Below are 25,388 nucleotides of genomic sequence, written 5' to 3'. Positions count from 1 at the left end.
TAGTTTTACTTGTTATTTCTTTTATTTGGTTATTTTATTGTTGATGAACTCTTGTTAATTTTAATTGACTTGTTATTATTATTTTCTTATATTTTATTATTATTATAATTTAATATGCTTTTATTTTTATGCACACCAAGTGTTTAATAAAATGGTTGGGTTAGTTTTAGTGTAGTTTTTCACACTCTTGGCTTGCAATTGAGGACCTAGGTGACCTTGAGTCATTGATGTCCATTCTACATTGATACATTAGGATTGTTAATTGATTTAGTTTTCACTAACTCGGTTGGTGGGGAAATGAAAGAATTCCCAAAAAATCAGGTCTCATGTCATGTCAACCCCTGTGAGTAAGTTAGGACTTGTGGATTAAGATCAATTATGCCTATTTGACTTATCCTCGATGTTAGGGTTGACTAAGTAGGATTAATTCTTCATAATCATCTATTTTTGTGGTCATTGGCTAGGATGGGTAACCTTAACTCTCAATCTTTGCCAAGAGGTTTCTTAGCACTTGAATTTCCCTTTCTTTTGATTAATTGTCTTGAGTTTGATTACTTTTGATATTTAAATGTTGTTTGTTTCTTTAATTCCTTGCTATTTACATTACTTTCTGGTGCATGAATTCCCACACTTTGTACAACTGAACCAGCAAGTGCACTGGGTCATCCAAGTAATACCTGAGTGAGTCAGGGTCGATCCCACATGGATTGTGATTTGAAGCAAGCTATGGTTATCTTGTAGATCTTAGTCAGGTGAATAGAGAAGTTGGTTGATTGTTTAAAACGTATAAAAAAGAAATAAATAAAACGTTACTAAGTTGATTGTTATGATAGGAAGATGGTTAAGGCTTGGAGATGCTTTGTTCTTCTGGATTAATCTGGTATTCAAACTGTGAATGATTTCTTCTATGGCAGGCTATATGTGATCAACGCCTCTATTACAAGGTCGCTAATGCTCCTCCAGATCTGAACCCTTGGGTTAGTGCGGATCCATTCTGATTGAGGGTGAAGCTCCTGCAGTTCATTCTCTTTTGTGATCCTACTCAAAACGCCACAGACAAGGTCGAATCTTCCGGATCAGAGGATGCTGCGTCTTTGGTTCTAGTCTCTACCACAAATACTTTAATTTCCCCATACCTCAGCTGAACTGATGTCTTGAGAAGTCCCCAATGAAAGACTCACTCTGAACCCCAATAGAATGAGATAACCTTGCACTGGTTCAACGCATTCATAATGATGAAGAATGGATATACATCTTAGAATTGAGAATCAAACACGTATTGAGATAGAACAGTAGTACTTTATTAAGACATAAAACTCAGCAGAGCTCCTCCCCTCAACCTAGGAGGTTTAGAAACTCATACTGATAGAAAAATACAAGGGAATTCAAAAATATGGCATAATAAGTCCTGAACAAGGGTGATCCTTGTCCTTTAAATACTAAACTAATGACTAAGGATTAAATAAAAAGGGTAAAACAGTCTTTTTGTGCTAAAATCCACTTCTGAGGCCCACTTGGTGAGTGTTTAGGCTAAGCTTGATTGAGATCCACATGCTAGGAGGCCTCTAGGGCATTGAACGCTAGCTAGGGGGTCCTTTTTGGGCGTTGGACGCTGGTCTCTTCTCCTTTGGGCGCTGGATGCCAGAATAGGGCAGGAGGCTGGCGTTGAACACCAGTTTTGGGCCTTCAATTTTGAAGCAAAGTATGGACAATTAAACATTGTTGGACCTTCAATTTTGAAGCAAAGTATGGACAATTAAACATTGCTGGAAATCTCTAGATGTTAACTTTCGATAGCCATTGAGAACGCTCCATTTGGACTTCTGTAGCTCCAGAAAAGCTCTTTCGAGTGCAAGGAGGTCAGATCCAGATAGCATCTGCATTGCTTTCTTAGTCTCTGAATCAGACTTTTGTTCCAGCTCCTCAATTTCAGTCAGAATTTACCTGAAATTGCATAATAACACATAAACTCAATGTAGAATCCAAAAATGTGAATTTTGCACTAAAACCTATGAAAACCAAATAAAACTTAGACAAAACATACTAAAAACTATATGAAAATGATGGCAAAAAGCGTATAAAATATCCACTCATCACTTGACTCTTGCCATCAACCCCCATTCCCTCATAGCCAATAATTGAGCACTTCAATGCAATTCCTAGGGAGAATGACCCAGGAATTCAAACTCCCATTTATTTGATTTGAATTGTGACAATTCCTTATTTAAATTTTGATTGAGAGGATCAATTTTCTTCTCTTCTCTCTATTTCTTTTCTTCTTTTTTCCTCTCTTCTTTTTTTCCTTCCTTCAACCATCATCCATCACTATCACTTATCATCCACCATCATCTTCTTTAGTTAGTTATTTATTTAGTTAGTTAGTTTAATTTTCTGTTTAATTTTCTATTTTGGTAAGTGTTAGTTTATTGATTTGATTTGCTGATTCTGTTGAGATATTACTGCTGATTACTGATTGGATGCTATTTTAGCATCATTATTATAAATATTTATTGTGGGAATTCTTTGTTGAGGTTATACTTTGCTGCTTGGTATTGAATTTTGAATGTTGGACATTTGCACATACCCAGTACTTATGACATTGCCTTCATGAATCTTGTTGGATTTCTAAATTGCATGTTGTAGCTAGCCACCATGTAATTTGAAATCACTATCTATCATTAGACAATTGTATGAACTTGATTCATTTTCTTAGGTGATACTTGTTTATGATTAATTTTTATTTAAGTTACCTTGTTGATGCATTGAAATTAAGGAATTGTGAAATGGGATCATAAGCTCACCTAGTTACATTTTTTAAGCTTTTTAAGCTTTATGGACCATGCTTGCTATGTGATTGATCTCATATTATACCTCTCTTTTCCTAAATTGTATAGCAACCATGTTTTTTCACTTCATGTTAACTAGGTGTTGCAAACAAACTTTCCTCTATCATCCTTTCACAATTACTTGATTCTTGCTTGAATACTTTTATGCTCCTTTATTACTTGTTTGTTTATCTTAACCTAAAAGTTCCCTTTAAAGTATCTCAAGAACACTAGAATGAGTGAAGTACATGCTTCTTTTGTGTAATTGTTACATAGCTTTCAATACTAGTGTGTGTGTTCTAAATCGCACGCAACTTTAAATTCACACACTTGTTTCCTTCATCTCACAAACTTATTCACTCACTCCATTTTAGTGATCATGACCTCATTACAACAATCTATGCTTCCTAGCTTTTGCATTTACTCATCTTACTATGGTATTTTCTATCTTTTATGGGAGATTTATCATGAGAAAAATGGGAAGTGGAAGAAAGAACATACAGCAGCCGATTGACCCACCAGCTGAAGGTGGCAATTCGTATAGTCGCCATACCCCCTTGCTCATCTCTGAATGCACCGAGGATGTTGCAAACTTTTAAGTGTAGGGAGGTCGTCCGTCCGATCGGCAATCTTGGGTGACAAATTCTAATCCTAAACACTTTCACATTTTATTTTTTTCTTAGTTTGTATATATTTTAGAGCTTCAATTGCATTTTTCTTAGTTTATTGTATTTCTTTGCATATTGTTCCGAGGGTTACCTAAAACATTGATTCGGGTATAGACATGAGGTCTGGATTCCTTCGAGTGGCAATGTCCGACTTGTTGGTGTCGAGGTGCCGCCAATTCTGAGTTCCTCGTGAGGAGGTTGAGGGTGGTACCTGCAAGAGACTCCGATGCTTAAGTTAGCAAGGGCTTTAGGCAGGTTTTTAGTAGAGTAGAACGTGTATTATACGTGGGGGTTCCAGTGTATTTATAGCTGAGTGTGATAATCTCCCTAGTTACGATAATCTTATCTTATGTTATATCTTGGGTGTTTGTTGAGATCTTATCCTTTTGATCATTGATTTCTAGAAGTAGTGACCTCGCCGTGTTGGGTGATGACAAATCATCTTATGCTAGCTTTTCAAGCATTTTTCACTTGTTTCATTAGGTTTTATGCACTTTCTTGCATTATAAGTAAGTGGTTTGGAGTGGAATTGCATGATTTTTGTTGAATCAATCAACCATCCTTTATTTGACACTAAATCATGAGGTTTAAGCTAAAATTAATTGGTTTTTGAATGATTTATAAATCTTGTGAATTTGGTGATACTTTGATTGGTTGTTTTGATTACTTGTAGGTGAAGAAAAGAAAAAAACAAGAAAGCGTGGCCTATGAAGGGCAAGCCTAAGGAAGAGAAAAGCATGGCACAGTGAAGGGGGAAAGCCATAGTGCTCTCTCCAAGAGCTCAGTGCTCTCTATGAGAGCCCTACTCAAGGCCAGGAAAGCAAAGAAAGGAAAGCTCAGCTCCCTCCCTTAACTGAGCGCTACACATAACCAAGGAAGCAAGGCAAAACTCACAATGCTCGGTTAACACCACTAACTTTATCGGGCTTCCACCAAAAGAAAATCAAGGTGCAACATTTGGGAGAGGCTTCACAAGGATTCAAACCCATGACCCAAGGCATGAGGAGAAGCGCTACTCACAAAGGAAAATAAGCCAAAATTGGCCAAAATATACTCCCCAAGGTTCGAACTCAAGGCATCCCACTCAAAGCATGCACTACCTTTGTTTTCTTCACAAGAAAAAGTGGTGCTGGAGTGCCTCCATCAAGACTCAAACCTGGAGCCCCATTCCTCAAGCAAGGAAACTGCGCTCTTGGGGAGAACCGAGCGCTATGGAGTGTGTCAAAAGGATTGGTACGCGCAACAAAAACTGGCATGCAAGGGAGGCTTGGTGGGCAACAAGGCAAGGCCCAAGCAGCATGGATGCTGCGCTGTTGCCAATAACCGAGCGCTACCCTGATTGCTGCCCAAAGGAGCTTGTCACGCCAAAATTGCCAAGGCCAGCAAGAGGAAAGGCTGCGCTCTTGACACCAACCGAGCATTGCCCTGGGAATGGCACCCATGGGCCAAAATTCAACCAAATTTCCATTTAAATTCAATTCTTCATCAAATTAAAAAGCCCACTCCAAAATTCTAAAATCCAAAAATAGGAAGTGTATAAATAGATGTTAGTTTGATTTAGAAAAGACTTTTACCTTCTTTTACACTTTTCACTTTTTACCTTCTTTTGAATTTTTGGAATTTTGACTTTTATTTTGGGATTTCTGAGTTTATTTTGGGGAATTGGGAAGGAGAATTAATTTCTCTTCTTCTCTGTTCTTACTTCTGCACTCTCTACTCTTTGTTTTGAATCTTGGAATGAGAATTGAAGGAATCATGTTTCATTCTTGATCTGAGATCTCTCTTGTTTACTTTCTGAGTTGTCATTTACTGCTTTCAACTTTTACTTCTTCTGCAATTATTCTCATATTGGATCAAGGAAGGAATTGAGATCTAGACTTGTTATCTAGTCTCCTTCAACCCCTGAGATCTTCAATTTCTCTTTTAGTTAATGCAATTAAACTGCATTTACTTTCTGTTTTGATTTTTCAAGCAATTCTTCTTTTATGTTTAGATCTGCTACTCTTTAATTCATCTTTTACTTCTCTGTTGAATGTCATTTACTTTCTCTTGTTTAATTTCTGAGATCCCAGCTCCCTAACCCCTTTATGATTCAAGCAATTTACATTTCTTACACTCTAAGTTTCAGCTATTTACATTTCTTGCAATCTAAGTTTCTGTCATTTATATTACTTGCACTTTAAGATTCAGCTTCTTTATTTCCTTTGCCATTTAATTTACAGTCAATTACCCCTCTCCCTTTAAATTTCATGCAATTTAGTTTCTGTTGAATACACATCACTCAAATCAACACTTGTTTGCTTGACTAAATCACCCACCTAACTAAAATTGCGCAATCCTTCAATCCCTGTGGGATCGACCTTACTCATGTGAGTTATTATTGCTTGATGCGACCCAGTACACTTACCGGTGAGTTTTGTGTTGGATCGTTTTCCACACATCAAGTTTTTGGCGTCGTTGCCGGGGATTGATTAGATTGACAATGATTAAGTAAGGTGGTGGGCTAGATTAAGCATTTTTTTTTATTTTTTGTCATTTTTTTTACTCACACACTATTTGTTTGAATTTCTGCTTAAGCTAACCAAAACCTCACACTAGCAATAGAGTGAAGCGTTACTGGTTTTCTGGTTTTGTGTGCTTCTTCTGTTTATTTGCATGACAGAGGCAAGAAGAGAGGCTCCCAACTCTGGTGATCTTGACGAAAGAACTTTGAGAAGAATAAGAAGAGAAGCCAGAGAAAAGAGAGTCATTGGTGAAGAAGTTCCCGAGGAAGAATACCAAGAAATGGAAGGGAACACTTCTAATGCTAATCAAGAGGGAGTGGCCAACAACAATGGTCAACCACAGAGGAGAGTTTTAGCTTCTTATACATTTGCAAATCCTAGACATTGTGGGAGTAGCATCCTTACCCCAAATGTCAATGCAAACAATTTTGAATTGAAGCCACAACTCATAACATTGGTTCAAAACAACTGCTCCTATGGAGAGGGTGGTGCACGAATTGTAAATCACACTTTTCACAACTCGTACCACTAACCAGCAAGTGTACTGGATCGTCCAAGTAATACCTTACGTGAGTAAGGGTCGATCCCACGGATATTTTCGGCTTGAAGCAAGCTATGGTTATTTTGTAATTCTTAGTCAGGAAATTAATAATAAAAATGATTAGGTTTATGAAGAGTAAATAGCATAAATTAAATAATACTTGTTATGCAGTAATGGAGAACAAATTGAGGATTTGGAGATGCTCTGCCTTCTGAATCTATGCTTTCCTCCCATCTTCTTCTTCACACTCGCAAGGATCCTTCCATGGCAAGCTGTATGTTGGTGGATCACCATTGTCAATGGCTACCATCCGTCCTCTCAGTGAAAAGGGTCCATGTACATGGCTAATCATCTGTCGATTCTCACTTGTGTTGGAATAAGATCCATTGATCCTTTTGCGTCTGTCACTACGCCCATTACTTGGGAGTTTGAAGCTCGTCACAGTCATCCCTTCCCGGATCCTACTTAGAATACCACAGACAAGGTTTAGACGTTCTGAATCTCAGAAATGCTGCCTATTGATTCTAGCTTTTACCACGAAGACTCTGGATTCATGGGATTGAATGTTCTGTTGTTAGGAGAGGCAATCAAACTCTTGAACCAGGAACCCAAGAGATATACACTCAAGCTATTACAGATAAAACGTAGGTGGTTGTCAGGCACGTGTTCGTAGGTTGAGAATGATGATGAGTGTCACGGATCATCACATTCTTCACGGTTAGGTACGAGTGAATATCTTAGAACAGAAACAAGCGTGTTGAATAGAAAATAGAAGTAATTGCATTAATTCATCGAGACACAGCAGAGCTCCTCACCCCCAATCATGGAGTTTAGAGACTCATGCCATAGAGATACAATGTAAAATGTGAAAATGTCATGAGATGCTAAATAAATCTCTAAAAGTAGTTTTTATACTAAGCTAGTGACCTAGGTTTACAGAAATTGAGTAAACTAAGATAGGTAGTGCAGAAATCCACTAACGGGGCCCACTTGGTGTGTGCTTGGGCTGAGCATTAAAGCTTCCATGTGTAGAGACTTTATTTGGAGTTAAACGCCAGGTTGTAGCCTATCTCTGGCGTTTAACTCTGGTTTGCAACCTGTTTCTGGCGTTTAACGCCATAATAGGGTAAGGACTTGGCGTTAAACGCCAATTTGCGTCGTCATAACTTGGGCAAAGTATGGACTATTATATATTGCTGGAAAGTCCTGGATGTCTACTTTCCAACGCAATTGAGAGCGCGCTAATTGGGCTTCTGTAGCTCTAAAAAATCCATTTCGAGTGTAGGGAGGTCAGAATCCAACAGCATCTGCAGTCCTTTTTCAGCCTCTGAATCAGATTTTTGCCCAGGTCCCTCAATTTCAGCCAGAAAATACTTGAAATCACAGAAAAACATACAAACTCATAGTAAAGTCTAGAAATGTGATTTTTGCATAAAAACTAATAAAAATATACTAAAAAGTAGCTAGATCCTACTAAAAACTATATGAAAATACCCCCAAAAAGCGTATAAAATATCCGCTCATCACAACACCAAACTTAAACTGTTGCTTGTCCTCAAGCAACTACATAAATAAAATAGGATAGATAGAAAATCAAGAGGCAATAACATCTCAGAGTTTTACATGAAGCTCAAATTCTCATTAGATGAGCGGGGCTAGTAGGTTTTTGCTTCCGAACAGTTTTGGCACCTCCATTTATCCTTTGAAGTTCAAAATGATTGGCATCTATTGGAACTCAGAATTCAGATAGTGTTATTGATTCTCCTAGTTTAGTATGTTGATTCTTGAACACAGCTACTTTATGAGTCTTGGCCGTGGCCCTAAGCACTTTGTTTTCCAGTATTACCACCGGATATATAAATGCCACAGACACATAACTGGGTGAACCTTTTCAGTTTGTGACTTAGCTTTGCTAAAATCCCCAATTAGAGGTGTCCAGGGTTCTTAAGCACACTCTTTTTGCTTTAGATCACGACTTTGACCGCTCAGTCTCAAGCTTTTCACTTGACACCTTCACGCCACAAGCACATGGTTAGGAACAGCTTGGTTTAGCCACTTAGGCCAGAATTTTATTCCTTAGGGCCCTCCTATCCATTAATGCTCAAAGCCTTGGATCCTTTTTTTATTACCCTTGCCTTTTGGTTTAAAGGATTACTGGCTTTTTTTTCCACTACTTTTTCTTGCTTCAAGAATCAATTTCATGATTTTTCAGATTATCAATAATATTTCTCTTTTTCATCATTCTTCAAGAGCCAACAATTTTAACATTCATAAACAACAAATTCAAAAGACATATGCACTGTTCAATCATTCATTCAGAAAACAAAAAATATTTCCACCATATATAAATAATTTGAATTTTTCTTATTAAAAAACTCGAAAATAAAATTGCCTTCTCATTCTAAAAATTTGCTATTTTATTCATGTTCAATGATGATAAAAAAGATAAATTATAACTTATTTGGGGAATAAAAATAAAAATAAAGATACTATTTACTACTACTCATATAACTTCTAAGGTAGATTTCTAATAGTAAAAGTTATCACAGAGCTAAGACTAAGATTAGGACTCAACAACCTTTATTTTGGGAGATGGATGCTTCTTTGGTTTGTGGGGTTCTTGGCCCTTAAAGAGACAGCTTCTGGCGCTTCAGCTCCTGTAGCTCACGCCCCTGCTCCTGTTGTTCCTTCAGTAGTTTGCAAAGCATGCTATTTTGAACCTGCTATTCTTTCTTCAGTTGATCCATAGCTTCTTGCAACTTGGTGACAGATGCTTCTAGGCGGGTCCAGTAGTCAATCTAAGGGATTTCTGGGAGGAACTCCTGTGCCCTCCTTTTGATGGAGTTATCCTGCACTTGTTGTCCTTCCATTAACTTTTTGGTGATTGGTTGCTCGAATGGGATATATTCATCCACTCCCATCTTCACCCCAGCATCTTTATATAGCAGAGATATTAGGTTTGGGTAAGCCAATTTGGTGTCAGTGGAGTTCTTGTTTGCAATTGTGTAGAGCTCACAAGAAATCAGATGATGGATCTCCACTTCGTTTCCCGGCATAATGCAATGAAACGCCCAAAATGGTATCTTTTTCTCTGCTTTATGCTCTGAATCCTTCTGTAACTCTTTGAACTCATGCAATTGATACTTTACCTTGAAGATTATTTATATTAAACTCGTATAATTATTATTTAAATAACAAATAAGCTTTGCTAATGGCTGGGTTGCCTCCCAGAAAGTGCTTCTTTATTGTCTTTAGCTAGACCTTGCTGAGCTTTTAATCTAGCCTCAGCTTTGAGCATTCTTGCTCAATATTTCCTTCAAGATAATGCTTGATCCTCTGTCCATTAACAATGAACTTCTTATTAGAATCAATGTCTTGAAGCTCCACAGAGCCATATGGTGACACACTTGTAATCATATATGGTCCTTTCCACGGGGATTTCAGTTTCCCGGGGAATAATCTGAGCCTAGATTTGAATAGAAAAACCTTTTGTCCTGGTTCAAAGACTCTGGGTGACAGTTTCTTATCATGCCACCTTTTTTCTTTCTCTTTGCAAATCTTAGCATTTTCAAAAGCATTGAGTCTGAATTCCTCTAGCTCATCCAGCTGGAGTAATCTTTTCTCTCTAGCTAATTTGACATCAAAGTTTAGGAATCTGGTTGCCCAGTAGGCCTTATGTTCCAGTTCCATGGGCAAATGATAGGCCTTACCATACATAAGCTGGTATGGAGAGGTCCCTATAGGAGTCTTAAATGCTGTTCTGTATGCCCACAGAGCCTCATCCAAGCTTCTTGCCCAATCCCTTCTACGGGTAATTACAGTCTGTTCCAGGATTCTTTTTAGTTCTCTATTAGAGACTTCAGCCTGCCCATTTGTCTGTGGATGATATGGAGTTGCTACTTTGTGGCTAATTCCATATCGGACCATAGCAGAGTAAAGCTGTTTATTGCATAAGTGAGTGCCCAATCACTGATTAGTGCTCTAGGGACACCAAATCTACTGAAGATATGTTTCTAGAGGAACTTCAGCACTGTCTTAGTATCATTAGTGGGTGTTGCGATTGCCTTTACCCATTTTGATACAGAGTCTACTGCCACTAGAATATACGTGTTTGAGTATGATAGTGGGAAAGTCCCATGAAGTCAATACCCCATACATCAAACAACTCAATCTCCAAGATCCCTTGTTGAGGCATGGCGTAACCATGAGGCAGATTACCAGCTCTCTGGCAACTGTCACAGTTACGTACGAACTCTCGGGAGTCTCTATAGAGAGTAGGCCAGTAGAAGCCACATTGGAGAACCTTTGTGGCTGTTCGCTCACCTCCGAAATAGCCACCATATTGTGATCCATGGCAATGCGATAAGATCTTCTGAGCCTCTTCCTTGGGCACACACCTACGGATTATTCCATCTGCACATCTCATAAAGAGATATGGTTCATCCCACAATTAGTACTTTGCATCGGTAATTACTTTTTTTGTTTGTTGCCTGCTGTACTCTTTAGGTATGAATCTTACAGTTTTATAGTTTGCAATGTCTGCAAACCATGGTGTTTCCTGAATGGCGAACAATTGCTCATTCGGAAAGGTTTCAGAGATCTCAATAGAGGGGGAGGACGCCCCTTCTACTGGTTCTATCTGGGACAGATGATCAGCTACTTGGTTCTCTGTCCCTTTTCTGGCTCTTATTTCTATATCAAACTCTTACAGAAGAAACACCCATCTTATGAGTCTGGGATTTGAATCCTGCTTTGTAAGTAGATATTTAAGAGCAGCATGGTTAGTGTACACAATCACTTTTAATCCTACTAAGTATAATCTAAACTTGTCAATGGCATAAACCACTGCAAGCAACTCCTTTTCTGTGGTTGTGTAGTTTTTCTGTGCATCATTTAAAACATGACTACCGTAATAACTGACATGCAGAAGCTTGTTATGCCTCTGTCCCAGTACTGCACCAATGGTATGGTCACTAGCATCACACATTAGTTCAAATGGTAATGTCCAGTCTGGTGCAGAAATAACTGGTGCTGTGACCAGCTTAGCTTTTAGAGTTTCAAATGCCTGCAGACACTCTGTGTCAAACACAAATGGCATGTCAGCAGCTAGCAGATTGCTCAGAGGTTTTGCAATTTTTGAAAAATCCTGTATAAACCTCTTATAGAATCCTGCATGCCCCAGAAAGCTTCCGATTGCCTTAACATTGGCAGGTAGTGGTAATTTTTCAATTACTTCCATTTTAGCTTGATCCACCTCTATTCCCTTGTTTGAAATTTTATGCCCAAGGACGATTCCTTCAGTCACCATAAAGTGACACTTTTCCCAGTCTAAAACTAGGTTGGTCTCTTGGCATCTTTTCAGAACAAGTGCTAAATGCTCAAGGAAGGAGCTGAATGAGTCTCCAAATACTGAAAATCATCCATAAAGACTTCCAGAAATTTCTCTACCATATCAGAGAAGATAGAGAGCATGCACCTTTAAAAGGTTGCAGGTGCATTGCACAGACCAAAAGGCATCCTTCTGTAGGCAAACACTCCAGAAGGACATGTGAACGCTGTTTTCTCTTGATCCTGAGGATCTACTACAGTTTGGTTGTAACCTAAATAGCCATCCAAAAAGCAGTAGTACTCATGACCTGCTAGTCTTTCTAGCATCTGGTCTATGAATGGTAAAGGAAAGTGAGCCTTCTGTAATCAATACACATACGCCACCCTGTAATTGTTCATGTAGGAACCAGTTCATTCTTTTCATTATGAACCACTGTCATGCCTCCCTTTTTGGGGACAACTTGGACAGGACTCACCCAGGGGCTATCAGAAATAGGATAAATAATCCCAGCCTCCAGTAACTTTGTGACCTCTTTTTGCATTACCTCCTTCATGGCTGGATTTAGCCGCCTTTGTGGTTGAACCACTGGCTTAGCATCATCCTCCAATAGGATCTTGTGCATGCATTTTGCTAGGCTGATGCCCTTAAGATCACTTATGGACCACCTAAGAGCTGTCTTGTGTGTCTGATGAGCGGATAATTTATACGCTTTTTGGCATTATTTTTAGTATGTTTTTAGTATATTTTAGTTAATTTTTATTGTGTTTTTATTAGTATTTAAATAAAAATCACATTTCTAGATTTACTATGAGTTTGTGTGTTTTTCTGTGATTTCAGGTATTTTCTGGCTGAAATTGAGGGACCTGAGCAAAAATCTGATTCAGAGGCTGAAAAAGGACTGCAGATGCTGTTGGATTCTGACCTCCCTGCTGATGTGCGGAAAACGATCCGACACAAAACTCACCGGCAAGTGCACCGGGTCGCATCAAGTAATAATAACTCACGGGAGTGAGGTCGATCTCACAGGGATTGAAGGATTGAGCAATTTTAGTTTAGTGGTTGATTTAGTCAAGCGAATCAAGATTTGGTTGAGAGATTTGTGATTTGCAGAATTTAAATTGCATAGAAAGTAAAGGGAATGGGTAAATTGCATGAAATTAAAGAGAACTGAAATTTAAAGTGCTGAATCTTAAAGAACAAGAAATTAAATGGCAGAAACTTAGAACGCAAGAAATGTAAATTGCAGAATCTTAAAGTGCAAGAAATGTAAATGGCTTGAATTGTAAAGGGAATTGGGAATTGGATTTGCAGAAATTAAACAAGGCAAAGTAAAATTCAACAAACATAAGAGTGGAAGATGAATTGGATTGAATCGGATCTTGAAACAGAAATGTAAATGAGCTTGAAAGCAGTAAATAGAGAATGTAAAATGATAATTCAGATCTCAGGACCCAAGAGACTAGATAACCATGTCTAGATCTCAATGCCTTCCTAGATCCAACAAGAACAATTGCAAAGGAAATGTAAATTGCAAAGAAAGTAGATGAAGAAGCAATTAACAGAAATTTAAAGTCAATTATGCAGTAAAGAAACAGAGAGGTCTCAAGATGAGATTGAAACAGAATTTCTTCAATTCTCCAACCCAAGATCCAAGACAATTGTAATTGAAATTGAAAGCAAGAAAACTAAGAGGAAGGGAATTCAATTCTCCTTCCCCGAGACTTAGAAATTAAAATTCACTCCACACCCAAAGCTCTCCGAAAACTCTCTATGAAAATTAAAAGGAAAGCTCCCTCAAAACTTAAATCCTAAGCTATTTATACACTTTCTTCAAATGGTCTTCAAGCCTTGAATTGGGCCTTTGCTCTTGATGGAATTGGGTTGATAGAGGCCTTGGTTGATTGCTCTTGGAGTTTGGAGAAGAACCGAATTGAACCGGGTTTGGAATCATGAAAGCTTGAGTAAAAGTTTGAGTAAAAGTTTGAGGCAAACTTTTACTCAAACTTTTCACATCAGCCACCCCATTTTGCTGATACCAACGTTGGGGCAAAAGTTAGGGGTCAAACTTTTGCTCAAACGTTGGCCTCCCCTTGCACACTCATGGTGCCAACGTTTTCCAAAAAGCTAGAGGCAAATGTTGGCGCAAACTTTTGCTCTCCAGGGTGTTGATTTTTTATGCCAACGTTTGCCAAAAAGTTTGAGGCAAACGTTGGCTCAAGCTTTTCTCCCAAAAGTTTGAGCTAAAGTTTGAGGCAAACTTTTGCTCAAGCTTTTTGCCCAAAAGTTTGCACAAAAGTTTGAGGCAAACTTTTGGTCCAGCTTTTTGCTCCCTGGTTCATTTTCACTTATTCCAAAAGTTTGAGGCAAGCTTTTGCTCAAACTTTTTGTCCTCTCTTCCTCCTAGCCATTCCTTCTTGCTTCAACCTTTCTCCAAGCTTTCTTCACCTATCAATAATCAACCAAACACATCAAAGCTATGCTAAAAATCATGAGATATTCATCCTTTCATAATATGTGACAATTATAGCATAAAACCTCATGAAATTGCATTAATTCATCTATGGCTGATTAAATCAAAGGAAGCATGAAAATCCACCAAATTAGCTTGCTTATGGTTCAAGAAAGTGCATAATTCAAATGAAAATATAAGAAAAAGGCTAGTGAAACTAGGCTAAGATGACTTGTCATCACCTGCACTCAAAGTAAATTTTTTGGAGCTACAGAAGCCCAATTGGCACGCTCTCAATTGCGTTGGAAACTAGATATCTTGGGCTTTCCAGCAATACATAATAGTCCATACTTTGCCTGAGATTTGATGGCCCAAATTGGCGTTCCAAGTCAGCATAGAATTTCTGGCGTCAAAATGCCAGAACTGGCATAAGAGCTGGAGTTAAACGCCCAAACTGGCACAAAAGCTGACGTTTAACTCCAAGAAAAGTCTCTACACGTGAAAGCTTCAATGCTCAGCCCAAGCACACACCAAGTGGGCCCGGAAGTGGATTCTGCATCATTAACTCATTTTTGTAAACCCTAGGTTACTAGTTTTCTACAAATAGGACCTTTTACTATTGTATTTTACACACTTGATCATACTTTTCATCTTGGAACTTGTATGTTCACGCTTTGGGAGGCTGGCCATTCGGCCATGCCTAGACCTTTTGTTCTTATGTATTTTCAACGGTAGAGTCTCTACACACCATAGATTAAGGTGTGGAGCTCTGCTGTTCCTCATGAGTTAATGCAAAGTACTATTGTTTTTCTATTCAATTCATGCCTACTTCTTCTCCAAGATATTCTCTTGTTCTTAATTCAGTTAAGTCAGAATGAAGGGGTGACGCGTCACAATCACCCAATCTTCGTTACTCGCTTAGCCAAAGTCGCATGCCTGACAACCACAAAGTAATCTACATGATGTTCAACGTAGTCATTGGACGACAGCTGGAGTATACTCTCTTGGGTTTCTAATCTAAGATTAGAACCTTTATGGTATAGGCTAGAATCAATTGGCAGCATTCTTGAGATCCGAAAAGTCTAAACCTTGTCTGTGGTATTCCGAGTAGGATTTGGGAAGGGATGGCTGTGACGAGCTTCAAACTCGCGAGTGCTGGGTGTAGTGATAGACGCAAAAGGATTACTGAATCCTATTCCAGTATGATCGAGAACCGACAGATGATTAGCCGTGCGGTGACAGTACATTTTGGACCATTTTCACTGAGAGGATGGGATGTAGCCATTGACAACGGTGATGCCCAACATACAGCTTGCCATGGAAAGGAGTATGAATGATTCGAAGAAGGCAATAGGAAAGCAGAGGTTCAGAAGGAACAAAGCATTTTCATACGCTTATCTGAAATTCCTACCAATGAATTACATAAGTGTCTCTATCTTTATTTTATGTTTTATTTATCTTTTAATTATCAATTCTCCATAGCCATTTGAATCCGCCTGACTGAGATTTACAAAATGACCATAGCTTGCTTCAAGCCGACAATCTCCGTGGGATCGACCCTTACTCACGTAAGGTTTATTACTTGGACGACCCAGTGCACTTGCTGGTTAGTTGTGCGAAGTTGTGATAAAGAGTTGAGATTACAATTGTGTGTACCAAGTTGTTGGCGCCATTGATGATCACAATTTCGTGCACCAAGTTTTTGGCGCCGTTGCCGGGGATTGTTCGAGTTAGGACAATTGACGGTTTATCTTGTTGCTCAGATTAGGTAATTTTATTTTATGTTTAAGCTTTTTACCTTTTAATTTTCAAAAAATTTAAAAAAAAATATTTGTTATTTCTATTTTATTCTTCAGAACTTTTAAGAATGAATTCTAGAGTTTCATGATGATTTGTTGAAGTCTGGCTGGCTGAGAAGCCATGTCTAATCTTTTGGACCGAGGTTTTAACTTATCATCACAAGAGCTTATTGATTTCTATCAATCTTGCTGTTGAACGTAAGGATTTGCTAAAGCTTGGCTGGCCATTGGCCATGTCTAGTGTTTTGGACCGAAGCTTTCACTGAAACTTGGCTGGCTAGTAAGCCATGTCTAATTCTTGGACCGGAGTTTTAGACTAACATTGCATGATTCCTGGAATTCTCATTAAGAATTTTGAAGTCCTTTTTCTCTTTTTCCATATAATTTTCGAAAAATCACAAAAAAATTTATAAAATCATAAAAACCAAAAATATTTTGTGTTTCTTATTTGAGTCAAGTGTCAATTTTTAAGTTTGGTGTCAATTGCATGTCTTTATTCTTCTTGCATTTTTTCGAATATATGCATTATGTTCTTCATTGATCTTCAAGTTGTTCTTGATGATTTCAGTGCTCTGATCTTTAATTTCTCTTATTTTGTGTCTTTTGTTGTTTCTTACATTCATTTTCAAATTGTTATAGTCCTTAGTATACAAACTTATAAGTTTGGTGTCTTGCATGCATTGTTTATTTGATCTTAGTTGCATTTTTTATTGTTTCTCATCATTAAAAATTCAAAAAATTTTTAAAATTGTGTCTTTTCAAGTCAATAACACAGAAAATTGAAGATTCAGAACATTCAGCAGAGGAATTACACAGAAAAAGTTGGGCGTTAGACGCCCAAAAAGGTAGCATTTTGGGCGTTAAATGCCAGAATGGATGCCATTCTGGGCGTTTAACGCCAGGAGGACACTATAGGGAAGATTTTGTTTTTAATTCAAATCTTTTTCAAATTTTCATAATTTTTCAAAATAAAATTTTTTTCAAATCATATCTTTTCAAAATCAATTTCTTTTCAATTTTTTTATTTATTACTATTTTCGAAAATCCTTGCTACAATTAGTGATTTAATTCCAAATTTTCAAGTTGTTACTTGCCTATTAAGAAAGGATCAAAAGTTTTAATTCTAGAATCATATCTCTTAATTTCTTGTTGGTCAAGTAATCAACTTTAATTTTAAAAAACTTTCTTCTTTTAAATTTAATTCTCAATCATATCCTCTCAATCACATCTTTTTCAAAATTAAGTTTCAATCATATCATTTTGATTTCTAATTTCAAAATCTTTTTCAAAAATCACTTAATTTCTTTCCCAATCTCAGTTTTTGAAAATCATTTACCAAATTTTCAAAATTTCTCTTAATTATTTTATTTTCGAAAATTCTTCCCCTCTTCCCACATCCTTCTATTTATGGACTAACACTCCTACTCAATGTACAATTCGAACTCTATCCCTCTTGATAAGTTCAAATTCTTTCTTCTCTACCTTCTCCTTCTATTCTTTTTTACCTCTGACACCTCAAGGAATCTCTATACTGTGACATAGAGGGTTCCATATTTTCTTCTCCTCTCTTTCATATGAGCAGGAGCAAGGACAAAGGCATTCTTGTTGAAGCTGATCTTGAACCTGAAAGGACCTTGAAGAGAAAGCTAAGAGAAGATAAAGTACAACTCTCTATAGAGGACCTAACAGAACTTTTCAAACAAGAAGAAGCCATGGCAGCCGAAAACAACAACAATGCCAACAATGTAAGGAAGGTGCTTGGTGACTTTATTGCACCTACTCCAGACTTCTATGGGAGAAGCATCTCAATCCCTGCCATTGGAGCAAACAACTTTGAGCTTAAGCCTCAATTAGTTTCTCTAATGCAACAGAATTGCAAGTTTCATGGACTTCCATTAGAAGATCCTCATCAGTTCTTAGTTGAATTCTTGCAAATCTGTGACACTGTCAAGACCAATGGGGTTGATCCCGACGTCTATAGACTCGTGCTTTTTTCCTTTGCTGTAAGAGACAGAGCTAGAACATGGTTGGATTAAAAACCTAAAGAAAGCCTGAACTCTTGGAAAAAGCTAGTCAATGCCTTCTTGGCAAAATTCTTTCCACCTCAAAAATTGAGCAAGCTTAGAGTAGAAGTCCAAACCTTCAGACAGAAGGAAGGTGAATCCCTCTATGAAGCCTGGGAAAGATACAAGCAATTAATCAGAAGGTGTCCTTCTGACATGCTTTCAGAATGGAGCATCATAGTTATTTTCTATGATGGTCTATCTGAACTATCCAAGATGTCATTGGATAGCTCTGCTAGAGGATCTCTTCATCTGAAGAAGACGCCTACAGAAGCTCAGGAACTCATTGAAATGGTTGCAAATAACCAATTCATGTACACTTCTGAAAGGAATCCTGTGAATAATGGGATAAATCAGAAGAAAAGAGTTCTTGAGATTGATACTCTGAATGCCATATTGGCTTAGAACAAAATATTGACTCAACAAGTAAATATGATTTCTCAGAGTCTGTCTAGAATGCAAGCAGCAACAGGCAGTACCAAAGAAGCTTCATCTGAAGAAGAAGCTTATGATCCTGAGAACCCAGCAATGGAAGAGGTGAATTACATGGGAGAACCCTATGGAAGCACCTATAATCCTTCATGGAGAAATCATCCAAACCTCTCATGGAAGGATCAACAGAGGCCTCAACAAGGTTTCAACAACAATAATGGTGGAAGAAATAGGTTTAGCAATAGCAAGCCTTTTCCATATTCTTCTCAGCAACAAACAGAGAATTCTAAGCAAAGCGACTCTGAATTAGCAACTGTAGTCTCTGATTTAATTAAAACCACTCAAAGTTTCATGACTGAAACAAGGTCCTCCATTAGAAATTTGGAGGCACAAGTGGGTTAGCTGAGCAAGAAAGTTACTGAACTCCTTCCTAGTACTCTTCCAAGCAATACAGAAGAAAATTCAAAAGGAGAGTGCAAGGCCATCAACATAACCCACACGGCCGAACCTGGAGAGGAGGAAGAGGCAGTGATCTCCACTGAGGAAGACCTCAATAGACATCCACTGGCCTCCAAGGAGTTTCCTAATGAGGAACCATGGGAATCTAAGGCTCACACTGAGACCATAGAGATTCCATTGAATTTACTTTTGCCATTCATGAGCTCTGATGAGTATTCTTCCTCTGAAGAGGATGAAGATGTTACTGAAGAACAAGTTGCTAAGTACCTTAGAGCAATCATGAAGCTAAATACCAAGTTATTTGGTGATGAGACTTGGGAGGATGAATCCCCTTGCTCACCAAAGAACTGGATGACTTGACTAGGCAGAGATTACCTCAAAAGAGACAGGATCCTGGAAAGTTCTCAATACCTTGTACCATAGGCACCATGACCTTTGAGAAGGGTCTGTGTGACCTAGGGTCAACCATAAACCTCATGCCTCTCTCTGTAATGGAGAAGCTAGGAATCCTTGAGGTACAAGCTGCAAGAATCTCAATAGAGATGGCAGACAATTCAAGAAAACAGGCTTATGGACTTGTAGAGGATGTCTTGGTAAAGGTTGAAGGCCACTACATCCCTGCTGATTTCATAATGTTAGACACTGGGAAGTGTATGGATGAATCCATAATCCTTGGCAGACCCTTCCTAGCCACAGCAAAGGCTGTAATTGATGTTGACAGAGGAAAATTGGTCCTTCAAGTGAATGAAGACTCCCTTGTGTTTAAAGCTCAAGGATCTCCCTCTGTAACCATGGAGAGGAAGCATGAAAAGCTTCTCTCAATTCAGAGTCAAATAAAACCCCCACATTCAAACTCTGAGTTTGGTGTTGGGAGGCCACAACCAAACTCTAAGTTTGGTGTTGAGAGGCCATCATCATGCTCTGAGTATCTGTGAGGCTCCATGAGAGCCCACTGTCAAGCTACTGACATTAAAGAAGCGCTTGTTGAGAGGCAACCCAATTTTACTTATCTATGTTAAATTTCTATATTCCATTGTTATTTTATGTTTTCTGTAGGTTGATGATCATGTGAAGTCACAAAAACAATTGAAAAATAAAAAATAAACTGAAAAATAGAATGAAAAACAGCACACCCTGGAGGAGAAGCCTACTGGCATTTAAACGCCCATCCCGGCACCAGTCTGGGCGTTTAACGCCAGAAATGGGCACCAGACTGGCGTTTAACACCAGAAAAGGGCAAGAAGCTGACGTTAAATGCCAGAAATGGGCAGCAACCTGGCGTTTAACGCCAGGATTGGCAGCAGAGGGCGTTTTGCACGCCTAATTGGTGCAGGGATGAGAAATCCTTGACACCTCAGGATCTGTGGACCCCACAGGATCCCCACCAACCTCAACTCACTCTCTCTCTTCTTCACACCTTTCCATAAAACTCTTCCCCAAATACCCTTCACCAATCACCTCAATACCTCTTCCCCAAAAACCCCCTCACCTATCAAATCCTACCCTCTTCTCCATAATCCCTTCACCAATCCACCTCCATCCCTCCTAAACCCTACCTACCTCACCATTCAAATTCATAACAATTTCCCTCCCAAACCCACCCATACATGGCTGAACCATACCCTCTCTCCACTCCTATATAAACCCATCTTCACCCCTTCATTTTCACACATCTTAAACACTACTTCACCCCCTTCGCTGAAATACTACCCCCTCCATCTCCTTTATTTCTTCTTCCTCTACTCTCTTCTTTCTTCTTTTGCTCGAGGACGAGCAAACCTTCTAAGTTTGGTGTGATAAAAGCGTTGCTTTTTGTTTTTCCATAACCATTTATGGCACCAAAGGCCGGAGAAACTTCTAGAAAGAGGAAAGGGAAGGCAAAAGCTTCCACCTCCGAGTCATGGGAGATGGAGAGATTCATCTCAAGGGTACATCAAGACCACTTCTATGAAGTTGTGGCCAAGAAGAAAGTGATTTCTGAGGTCCCTTTCAAGTTCAAAAGTGTGAATATCCAGAGATCCAACATGAGATTCGAAGAAGAGGTTGGGAAGTTCTCACCAACCCCATTCAACAAGTCAGAATCTTAATGGTTAAAGAGTTCTATGCCAATGCATGGATCACCAAGAACCATGATCAAAGTATGAACCCGGGCCCAAAGAATTGACTTACAATGGTTCGGGGGAAATACTTAGATTTCAGTCTAGAAAATGTAAGGTTGGCATTCAACTTGCCAATGATGCAAGGAGATGCGCACTCCTACACTAGAAGGGTCAAATTTGATCAAAGGATGGACCAAGTCCTCATAGACATTTGTGAAGAGGGCGCTCAATGGAAGAGAGATTTAAGAGGGAAGCCGGTCCAACTAAGAAGGCATGACCTCAAGCCCGTGGCTAGGGGATGGTTGGAGTTCATCCAACGCTCAATCATTCCCACTAGCAACCGGTCTGAAATTACTATAGACTGGGCTATCATGATTCATAGCATCATGATTGGAGAGGAAGTAGAAGTTTGATGCACGGAAACTTGTCTCTCAATAAATTTCCTTCGGCAAGTATACCGAATTGTCGTCAAGTAAAAACTCACAGTAGAGTGAGGTCGAATCCCATAGGGATTGATTGGTCAAGCAACTTTAATTGGAAGAATGTTCTAGTTGAGCTAAGCAGAAAGTGAGTTGAGAATTGCAGGAAATTAAATGGCGGAAAAGTAAATAGCAAAAAATAAATGACGAGAAGTAAATTGCAGAATCTTAAATGGGGAAGGGAAGTTTAGCATGAAAGTAAATGGCAATAAGTAAAGAGAATGGGTAAGATCAGAAATGGGGAATTCATTGGGCTTAGGAGATATTGCATTCTCCGGATCAAGTTCATTTTCATCTCTTCCTCAATCAATGCATTCATTGATCTCCTTGGCAATCTTAAGTGATTGAATTCCAATTCCTTGGTAATTCAATCTCTCAAATCAGATCATTAGCCAATTCCTTGGTCTAATTGCTCATGAGAAGAGATGAAGTGTGGTCACTGATTATACCACATGTATTTCCAAATCAAAGTATTGGGAGAATTATATGTCACCATATCCGCCCAAACCCCAATTTGGTCCAACATGAGAAAACATTTCTAGCATGATCTCTTCATCCCTTTTCCAAGGTTCAGAAGAGATCCAAGTATGAATAGCTTCTTTTCCAAAATAACTACTCAATTGGATGAAGATTGAAAGCTTTCTAGTAAAATCAAGAGAAAAGAAAGAAGAAGGATTATGAAAACTATTATTGATCCATCAAATTACAACAGAGCTCCCTAACCCAATGAAATAGGTTTAGTTCTTCATAGCTCTGGGAATGGAAAGCAAAGATGGAGAGTACATTCTGAAAGTTAAAATAAAAGTGCAGAGAAAGTAAAATACAGAGAGTAATTCTAATAATGCCCAAAAGCTCTCTTTTCTAGTTCAAAGCTCTCCCTATTTATACTACTCTTCTGATCTTCTAGTTGGCTCTTCAAATCTTGGATATGGGCCTTTGGATCTTGAGTTGAAGCAGTTATCTTCTTCAGTGGGCTCAGCTTTACTTGCCAAGAAAGTGTGAAGTAGGCAGGGACTTTAGCTTAGGGCGTTAGTGGTGTTAACGTTAAGTGAAAATGTGGGGTTGAGAACGTTAGTGACAATCACCTTTTTCACTAATGTTCCTAACCCAAAGTAGTCCATGTTAACTTCAACATTAGTGGCACTAACGTTGACCCTTGGCCCTTCGCAAACGTTGCTGGGGTTTACCTTTTTCAATAACATTGAGAGTACCCCTTTCTCCCTACGTTAGAGTTCACGTTAGAATAGTTAACGTGGCCTTTAACGTAGGCTTGCCAAATCTTCGAGAGCGTTAGTGACACTTACCTATGTCACTAACGCTTCAGAACGCCCCTACTTCCCACGTTAGAGTTCACGTTAACTAAGTTAACGTGACTTCTAACGTGGTATTAATAGCCATCTCCAACGTTAGTGACATAGGTGAGTGTCACTAACGTTGGCTCATCATCCCTCTTCTCCATGTTAGCTTCCACGTTAATGTAATTAACGTGGCAACTAACGTGGCTCATAGTGGCTCAATCCAACGTTAGTGACAAAGGTGAGTGTCACTAACGTTGGTGATTCTTGCTCTCTCCACGTTAGAGTCCACATTAACTAAGTTAACGTGGCTCTTAGCATAGCCAATATGGGCTTAGTTCAATGTTAGTGACAAAGGTGAGTGTCACTAACGTTGGCATCATCTTCTTCTTCCACGTTAGAGCTCACGTTAACTAAGTTAACGTGGCTCTTAATGTGGCCAATTGCTCCTTTTGGAACGTTAGTGGCACTTACTTTTACCACTAACGTTGGAGTTCTACTTCTCTTCCACGTTAGCTTCCACGTTAACATAGTTAACGTGGCAACTAACGTGGGCTATGATGGCTCACGAAGGCGTTATTGGCAATCATTTTTCTCATTAACGTTGCAAGCTAGCCTTCATTCCACGTTAGTGGTCACGTTAGCTAGACTAACGTGGCTGCTAACGTGGTTCTTCCTTGCTTCCTTTATCCTGAAATCAAGCAATAAAGTGCATCAAAGCTCCGATCCAAGTTATGAGACATGCATCATTCAATTTGTCCTTTAATTCATGCATAATTCTCATGAAATCGTGTAAAATTCACAATGTTTGCTTGAATCAAGATGTAAGTGATTATTTACCCAAAACTTGCTTATTTCCTAAGAAAATACATGAAACTACCTTAAAACCATAAAGAAAAGGTCAGTGAAACTGGCCAAAAAGCCCTGGCATCACAACACCAAACTTAAAGCTTGCTTGTCCCTAAGCAAGTACTAGAACAAGAGAATGATGAATGAAATGACAAGAGGAATGAATCATTATTGTGGAAGTCATGTTCTTGGTTTTATGGGGTTTCATGTATAGCAACTTAGGTTCATTCTTTTACTGGCTTTCAGACCTTTATCATGCCTTGGAATACTCACTTGATTGCACCCTTTGATACTTTTATTTATTGATCCCTTTGTCTTTCCAAGGTTTATTTCTTCCTTAGGCTAAGTGTTCTGTGAGGGGCCGACTCTTTAAGATAAGCTTTCAGCCAACACTCCCGAACCAGTTGGTTCAAGGTGCTAGGTTTTGAAACACCCCTAAGGACTTACTCCATCAAGTCTCTCTCCCCCATACATGCACACCACAGGCACATGGTTTGTTATTTTCTTTCCTTGAGGTCTTGGTGTCCAGCACCTCTTTGGGTTACTAGATGTTCTGTAGCAAGGTTGCTCTTGATAGTGGATTTTCAATTGATAATCTCGGGTTAGTTAACCCAAGTTACCAAGTGATGAAGCACTCCTAAGAACTTATTCATCCAAGCAGATCCTTGGTACAAGAGCACCACAGACACATCCCTCAAGATTTAAGCCCTTGGTGCCTAGCCTTATTCTTTATTAATTTTTCTTTCTTTTTCAACTCTTATTGTTCTTTTCTTTTTTCTTATTATGATCTTATTATTTAGCTAGTTTCATGGGGTGTGTTTCAAGCATATGATTCAGGACAGGTAGTTGCCTTCCCACCTTGTTGGTGAACCAACTTAGCTAAGTGATTACTACACCACAAATTTAAGAACCTACTCCACAACTTGAACATTACTCTGGTCTTTCATAACATCACTTTTTTTTCTTTTTATTTAGCTTAAAAGGACAAGTATACAATAAGCAAGATGAAAATGAAAACAGGCAACTTGACTAGCAAGCATAGACCTAAGCAAAAACAAACATCAAATTCTAGTGCATTAAGCTTAAAGAGTGACTATTAATCAAAGGCACATTCAGACTTCCAAATTGATTATTTCCAAGCATATGGAATCAAGTAACAATACAACCTTTTGGTGATGCCTTCTAGCTACCCATTTGTTGTCATCCTCCATAGCTTCTGCATCTTTCCTCGCTTCCTTGGATGATGGTGCACTGTTTTTTCAAAAGATTGATTGAATCCCTGCAAAGTTATTGGAAGTTGCTTGTCCCCAAAGCACTTGAGAGATAGTTAGTATGCATGTATGCTTGTGCATTTCGGAACTTAACTTGGTGTGTGAACACCAAACTTAGTTCCTTGCCTAATACAGCAGGTTGAATGCATGCAGAAAATCTCATGTGCTGTTATCAGCAAGACAACTAGAAACTAACTACTATTAAGTGGTTCTCCTGATTGGTTGGATCTAGCAATTTGCCCTTGAAGGAGTGTAGTTTGATTCTAACTGAAATCTTTGGTGGAACACCAAACTTAGAATTACATACCCACTCTTCTATTATTTTG

At 38.7% G+C, this 25,388-nt stretch overlaps 1 non-coding gene across 1 annotated transcript; it reads right to left on the bottom strand.

Moving 5' to 3' along the window:
- Nucleotides 1-18,232: 18,232 nt before the first annotated feature.
- LOC148567954 (small nucleolar RNA R71) lies at nucleotides 18,233-18,340 on the bottom strand. The gene has a single exon (XR_015882122.1). It is a non-coding gene; the product is annotated as a small nucleolar RNA R71 (small nucleolar RNA).
- Nucleotides 18,341-25,388: the final 7,048 nt, after the last annotated feature.

The sequence above is a fragment of the Arachis ipaensis genome, chromosome B4, assembly GCF_059453495.1.
Source record: "Arachis ipaensis isolate K30076 ecotype BB chromosome B4, ASM5945349v1, whole genome shotgun sequence".
NCBI classification, from domain to species: domain Eukaryota; kingdom Viridiplantae; phylum Streptophyta; class Magnoliopsida; order Fabales; family Fabaceae; genus Arachis; species Arachis ipaensis.
The sequence above is the reverse complement of the archived record's forward strand: the minus strand, read 5'-3'. Positions and strand labels throughout refer to the sequence as shown.